The 6,973-nt window shown below is 35.7% G+C and overlaps 1 long non-coding RNA gene across 1 annotated transcript; it reads right to left on the minus strand.

Moving 5' to 3' along the window:
- Positions 1-4,313: 4,313 nt before the first annotated feature.
- On the minus strand, positions 4,314-5,596 carry LOC137709836 (uncharacterized). The gene is made up of 2 exons (XR_011064936.2): positions 5,427-5,596; positions 4,314-4,734 (listed from the first exon to the last, which is right to left on the minus strand). It is a non-coding gene; the product is annotated as an uncharacterized LOC137709836 (long non-coding RNA).
- Between the last annotated feature and the right edge of the window lie 1,377 nt (positions 5,597-6,973).

Raw genomic sequence — 6,973 nt, forward strand, 5'->3', positions numbered from 1 at the left:
GGGAATAAATATTTTCTCACCTTTATAAATGACTGCACAAGAATGTGCTGAGTTTACTCCTTAAGATATAAGTCTAAAGTACTCAATGTGTTTAAGAAGTTTAAAGCTATTGTGGAATTGCAAAGTGGGTACAAAATGAAGAAGCTTAGAAGTGACAGAGGAGGAGAGTATACTTCAATGGAGTTTAACAAGTTCTGTGAGGACTTAGGTATGGAAAGACAGATCACTACTCCATATACACCACAGCAAAATGGTGCAGCAGAAAGTGTATGAGAAATGCAACTTGTGCATTATTGAACTTGAAACCTTTAAGAAGCTACCAAGGATGAATCATGGCAGAAAGCTATGGAAAGTGAGATCTCAATGATTGAGAAGAATGTAACGTCCCAAAAATTCGGAAGCTAAACACAGTGGTAGGCCAAAACAAAACCATGGGTAATCTTTACTAACAACAATGAATTTCCTTATTTAACACTTACTCATAAAATTTATTTCGGCTAGATCTAACTTTAGACTGTGAAAGGATTAAACCAATCGTAGTTTACCATTCATAAGAGAAAAACAAACACTATTAGTCCGTTTCAATCCCTTTTCTTGTCAAATTTCCAAAATTAATAATCATGCGATATTGTAACACTTCCTTCAAAGAATTGATTCCAAATTAATTTTCGCCGTCTAGTTTTATTTTGTTTTTTTGTTTTTTTTTAACAACGGTCACACACTTACTAAATACTCGTCAACCAAATATATATACATAACCAGATTCCACAACTTTCTTATAATTTCTTCATCAAGTCCAACATGAATAAAATTAGCCAAAGATCACCCAAAATCCAAGGTGAGGGTCAAGACAAGCCTACCCATCAACTTAAACCAATTCCTTCCCACTTTACTTACAAGTTAAAAAAAAATTCAACACAACTTCATCCAACATACACCAAGAACACAACATATATCAACTCATCTCTTAAAACCAAGAAGAAAATATGATAGGGTTTCTCGGGTTCTCAACTCTAAACTCTTCCAAAGTTGTCCATCAATCTGCCACTTCCCTACTATGATCTTAAATCAACATCACCACCATGAATATATCCTGGAAGCGCATGATGAGGGGAGTATTTTTCTCTCTTGGGTCGAGACCCATCTCCCGTGAGGTTGGCCGGAATTGGTGAAAAACCATGAAAACCATCAAAACTTCTAGGCTCCAATATATGGGTACGCTTGGTTCCAACGTATTGGTTTGGTATCAAATTGAAGAGGGCTTCGCTACAAATGCATAGCCTTCGACCTTGCGTGATTTGTTACAGTACAAGAAAGTTATGGTTAAATCAAGTTTTTTGGAGTGAAGAAGAATGAAGGAGGAGAAGAACAGAGCAGCATTAGCTGCTGCATCTGCACGCAGGAGACAACTTTAAAAATTTTGCCCTCCAACTTTAAAAATTTGTAACTTACTCGTTTTAATTCCGAATTCATATCCGTTTGCGATCATGTGTTCATGATGATAAGTATTATTTAATTATATAATATTTACCACCAAGTGTCTTGAACTCGAAGGTCCCGCAGAAGACAAGATTACCCTTCTAGGGGCATTTTAGTTGTTTCACCATAAGAGTGACTATTTTATTAGAAAAGCGAGGGACAAAAAGTAACAATCTACCCACCATCTTATTTGTTTTCCAATGAGTTCCACATAATCGTACAAAAATGAATAACTAAATCATACATCTAAAAATACGCAGAGTATTACAAAGAACAACAAATGGGAATTAGTTGATAGGCCATTTGATAAACCAATAATTGGTGAAATGGGTCTATAAGACTAAGTTAAACTTGGATGGATATGTACAGAAGAACAAAGCAAGGTTGGTGGCAAAAGGTTACTCTCAGAAACCTGGAGTAGACTTCAATGAAACATTTGCCCCTATGGCAAGGCTTGACACCATTAGAACATTGGTGGCACTTGCTGCACAGAAAGGCTAGAAACTGTTTCGATTTTGATGTAAAGTCAACATTTTTTAATGGAGTGTTGAATGAGGAAATGTATGTAGACCAACCACTTGGTTTTGTGATACAAGACAAAGAGGGCAAAGTGTACAGACTTAAGAAAGCATTATGTGGGTTGAAGCAAGCTCTAAGAGCTTGGTATGAAGAAATAAATTCCTACGTTACAAAAGTTGGTTTTCACATAAGCCCTAGTGAAGCAACATTGCATATCAAGACATCTAAGAGTGACATTCTCATTATGTCACTATATGTAGATGATATTATCTACATAGGTAGTTCAAAAGAAATGGTGTCTGAGTTTAAAACTAAGATGATGGGACAATATGAGACAATTGATCTAGGATTTCTTTAACATTTTCTAGGTCTTCGAGTGTTACAAATAAAATCCTGCATCTTCTTGCACCATAAGAAATATGCAAAGACATTGCTGGATAAGTTTGGGCTCATAGATTGCAAATCTGTTGCAACTCCCTTTGCTATGAATGAGAAACTTACAAAGGTTGATGGAAGTGAATTGGTAGATGAAACTTTGTATAGACAAATGGTTGGAAGCTTGCTATACTTGACAATAACTAGGCCAGACATTATGTTTGCTGCAAGCTTATTGGCTAGGTTCATGCACAATCTTACCAAGAAGCATATGGGGATAGCTAAAAGGGTCCTGAGATACATACAAGGCACCTTGAACTATGGAATTGTTTATGAGAAAGGAAAAGGAGCAGTGATTGGTTATTGTAACAGTGATTGGGCTGGAAGTTAAGATGACAGGAAGAGTACATCTAGTTATGCTTTTAATCTTGGTTTTGGTGTGTTTTCTTGGGGCTCAATCAAGAAAAGTAGTGTAGCTTTATCAACTGCAGAGGCATAGTATGTTAGTGCACCTGAAGCAACTACTCAAGCCATCTGGCTCAGGTTTGTTCTCTCTGGTTTTGGTGAAGAACAAGTGGAACCAACTCAGCTGTTGTGTGACAACACTTCTACTATTGCTAAGAATCCAGTCCATCATCACAAAACTAGACACATAAATAGAAGGTTTGATTTCATTCAAGATGCGCTATAAGATGGTGAGATTGATTTGATATGTTGTAAGACTGAAGAATAGTTTGCAGATATCTTCACCAAGGCTTTGGCAAGGGTATTTATGGAAGGCTCTAGGTGTGATTTCAGCAAAACACTTAGAAGGAAGTGTTGGTGTGTAAGTGTAATTGCTAAAATTGTAGAGTGATCACAGTCCAACTGTGTAGCTAAGATGTAATCTTAAACTAAGTGACGGTTTATGCCATGTGTCACTATCTTATAGGGTAGATAAAATGGATGGTTAGGTTTACATGATGTAATGAGAGTATATTTCATTCTTTCTCCTCTCTAACCGTATTATGGTGCATAGTGTGTGCTTGTGAATGTATGAACATTTGCAGCTCAACTTCTTCATTCTTCTCTTTGCAACTTCTTAAAATTTTCAGAAAACCAAATCCCCAATTCTTATTGATTGATTTCATATATAAGATAACAGTCTTATGAATGTTAACAGGGATAGATGCATTCAATCTATTCATCATGAAAAAGGGAACTAAAGAGTCTGTTAGCTATGCACTCATTACTAAAATTTAAGTTAATATACCATTCGTCAGCATAATGCTGCCTTTTACTAGTTTAGTTTTCAGTTACCCTTTTTAGTTATTGGATGTTTATATATGTCTGTGCATCTACCAAGCCAGATAATTACTGGGAGTGATTAAGTTGTTTCATTCTGTTTTTGTCAAATGTTATGAAATTTTTACAGAATTTGTTTATTTAATCAAGTGAGATGATTTAATACTGATACTGTATGTTTATTGATCATAATTGAGTCACCAAACAACTCATGAATTTGAAACTCAAAGGCTACCATACAATGAAATCCCAATCATGTACTAAACATAAGTAAGTACATTACACACCAGTATATTATTCAGTTTGAGTGACACTCGCCTCGATTTTGTTGGAGGAGGTATTGAGCTTATCTGTTCATGGATGACAATTGTCGATTAATTGAAAGAAAAGGTAATAACATATGACATTTTTAGGGGCACCAGTAATATCATCTGCAACTTGATAGGTTTATAAGGTTCTCACAACTTTTTATGCTAAAAGTGCATTTACAAATACATTTTATCAAACACCTAATTGTGTTCATCTCTCAATTCTCCCATATATGTTTGTCATAATCCCAAGCACAAAATGTGAAATTGAAGCTAAAAATGAAATGATCACAATATTCACTTAAAGATTATTTGTGTAAAATTAAGCTGAATCATAATCCTTCAATATGGAGGAATACAAAATTGCATTAAACCTTTATAGGAGGATAAACTTACCCTTTTATTATACGCATTAGTTAAAAAGAAATAAATATCTTTATATCTTAGAAATATTGACACATTTCTTCGTCAATAACTTGACAAAAATGTGAGTTTTTAAATTGACAATTGTACTAGAATAATGTGAGAGTGGTCACTTGGGGTTTATAATCTGGGCTATGACTGTGACGAATTTATCCCAGTGAATATTCCCATCCTCACTGCCCAGCTAATGCAGAAATTGTCTGGGCCATGAGTTCGACGAATTTATCCCAGTGAATATTCCCATCCTCACTGCCCAGCTGCTGCACAAATTGATCCAACTCCTCCTCGGTGGGATCTTGCCCTAACGATCTCAACACATCGGCCAGCTGATCCCTAGTGATTATGCCTGAAAAAACAAAAAAAAATCGACAAATTATTAAATAGTAAGATGAATCAATCTCTTCTTATATGTTCTTACTTGAATCAGATTCAAACCCCAACATAGTAGAATAAAATAAACAACATTAAAATAATCATGTGCGGAGCCACCTTGGGTTCAGACCCCACTCATTTTATTCGGTGGAAAAAATGCACATAATGCATATAGGATTCTCATGTTATAGAGCAGTTTCAGCTATAAAATTTTTGAAAAATTGATTGAAAAATTGGATGGGAGATCAATAGATGAGTAATAACATACTATTTTTATAAAGAGATATTTGATGGTATTTGTAATTAAGAAAATGCATGTGTAAAGTGATATTGTAATATATTGTATAAAAAAATCCTTATTGGTTAGTACATAAGTGCTTCGTCCCTGAACATAATAGTTCGGGGCTAAGTTTAGTCATGGAGATTTATCATTTGTTACCTATACCATTATTTACAGTAAAAAACATTAACATAATAAGGTAAGAATGTGTGGGATTGCTAATCATCTTTTACCTTGGTATGTGTACTAAACTGAAAAATTAGATCGGAAGCTAAGTTCAGCCCAGTCAGGTTTGAAATTTTTCCTTCGTCCCTGGCAGTATGTACTTGACATGATACACACACACACACATCATATACATGTACATATGGAAAGAGGGATCTAACCAGTGCCATCTGGGTCGAAGGTATTGAATTTAGTCTTGAGCATGTTCAGTTGATCATCTGTCAATGTATCTGCCATTGTTTCTGTTCTTTCCAAATTAAATGCACTGTTTTTCCTTTACTCTGTGGAAGCTCTGAAAGAAATGGAGCTATTTAAAGTGCATGCAGTTAGTTCTTTCGGTGGATAGAAGGAAATCTCGTTGCTCTGCTGCTTTTTACTACTCTTATTTGTTTTAATTTCTCAAATGACTACTGAAAATGCAACACTTGGAATTTGACTCGGTTTTTCTGGCGGAAGATAATAAGAGCACATCCTATATATATATATATATATAGTTGTGTAGAGGAGAGAGTAGGGAGAGAGATGTATTTGTAGGGTTGTGTAGAGGATGTGTTGTTTCCCCTACAAAATACCTTTATTTATAGTAATAAGGGAGGGAAGATTCCTTCTCCTTCAAGGGATACAAGTCCTAATAGGGAAGAATAACTAGTATCAAATTTAATCTAGGATTTACATAATACAATGTTTATAACACTCCCCCTTAAGTGTGTAAATACTCAAGTAGATTCGGCATCATATAAAGTTGAGGAAGTCGACTCGTCGACACTAATTTTGGGAACACGCTAGTCCTAAAGTAAAGTATGAACTTGCAAATGGAACTAAGTCTCACATAAAAAACCAATGGCTATGGTAAAACCCAAGTAAGGACAAAACCCCTAGTCTAAGGAAAAATGCGTGAGAAATGCAAAGTCAAATGAAACGTTTACGGGACGTCGTCAAGCATATTATCAACCCATGGTGGGTGCCTCGTCAAAACCTTGCTAGACAACAAAAACCAAAAGGAAAAAAAAAATGCTCCTAATCATAGGGAAAAAGAGTACATTAAGATCAAGAAGGTATACTCAGGATACTTCCCTTGAGTTTCACATAATTCCAAAGAAAACTAAAAATGTTACAAATCAGAAAGTTTATGCATACCTATTCCTTGAACAAGCTTCTGAAACATCACCTTCAGTAGTGATTTTGTGAAGAGATTGGCCAGATTATCTTGTGAATGGATTGCGTGACTTTAATCTTTTGATGTTCATGTTGTTGATGTGAGAAGAAGAACTTCATTGCAATGTGCTTGGTGTTGTGTCCTTTGATGTAACCCTTCTTGAGCTGTTCAATGCATGCTATTTTATCTTCATAGATCGACGTCGGGATGTCAACTAAGTGGTAAAGATCGCAGGAGCTTCGAATATGACCCACAACCACCCTTAGCTAGAAGCATTCTCGAGTTGCTTTGTGTTAGGCAAGAATTTCAACATGGTTAGACAAAGTGGCAACTAAGGTCTATTTAGTTGACCTCTAAGATATTGTGGTGCCTTCAACAGTAAAGACATAACCCGTTTGAGAGTGCGCCTTGTACGGATCAGATAAGTATTATGTGTCGGCATAACGAACATGGGGGGAATTGAATCATGGTAAGGGGGTGTGGCATCACTCGAGGATCTATAGGGATAGAACAGGCCCAGATCTGTAGTACCCATAAGGTAACAGAAGATGT

Source organism: Pyrus communis, chromosome 6, assembly GCF_041283825.1.
Source record: "Pyrus communis isolate YQ-2024b chromosome 6, ASM4128382v1, whole genome shotgun sequence".
NCBI classification, from domain to species: Eukaryota; Viridiplantae; Streptophyta; class Magnoliopsida; order Rosales; family Rosaceae; genus Pyrus; species Pyrus communis.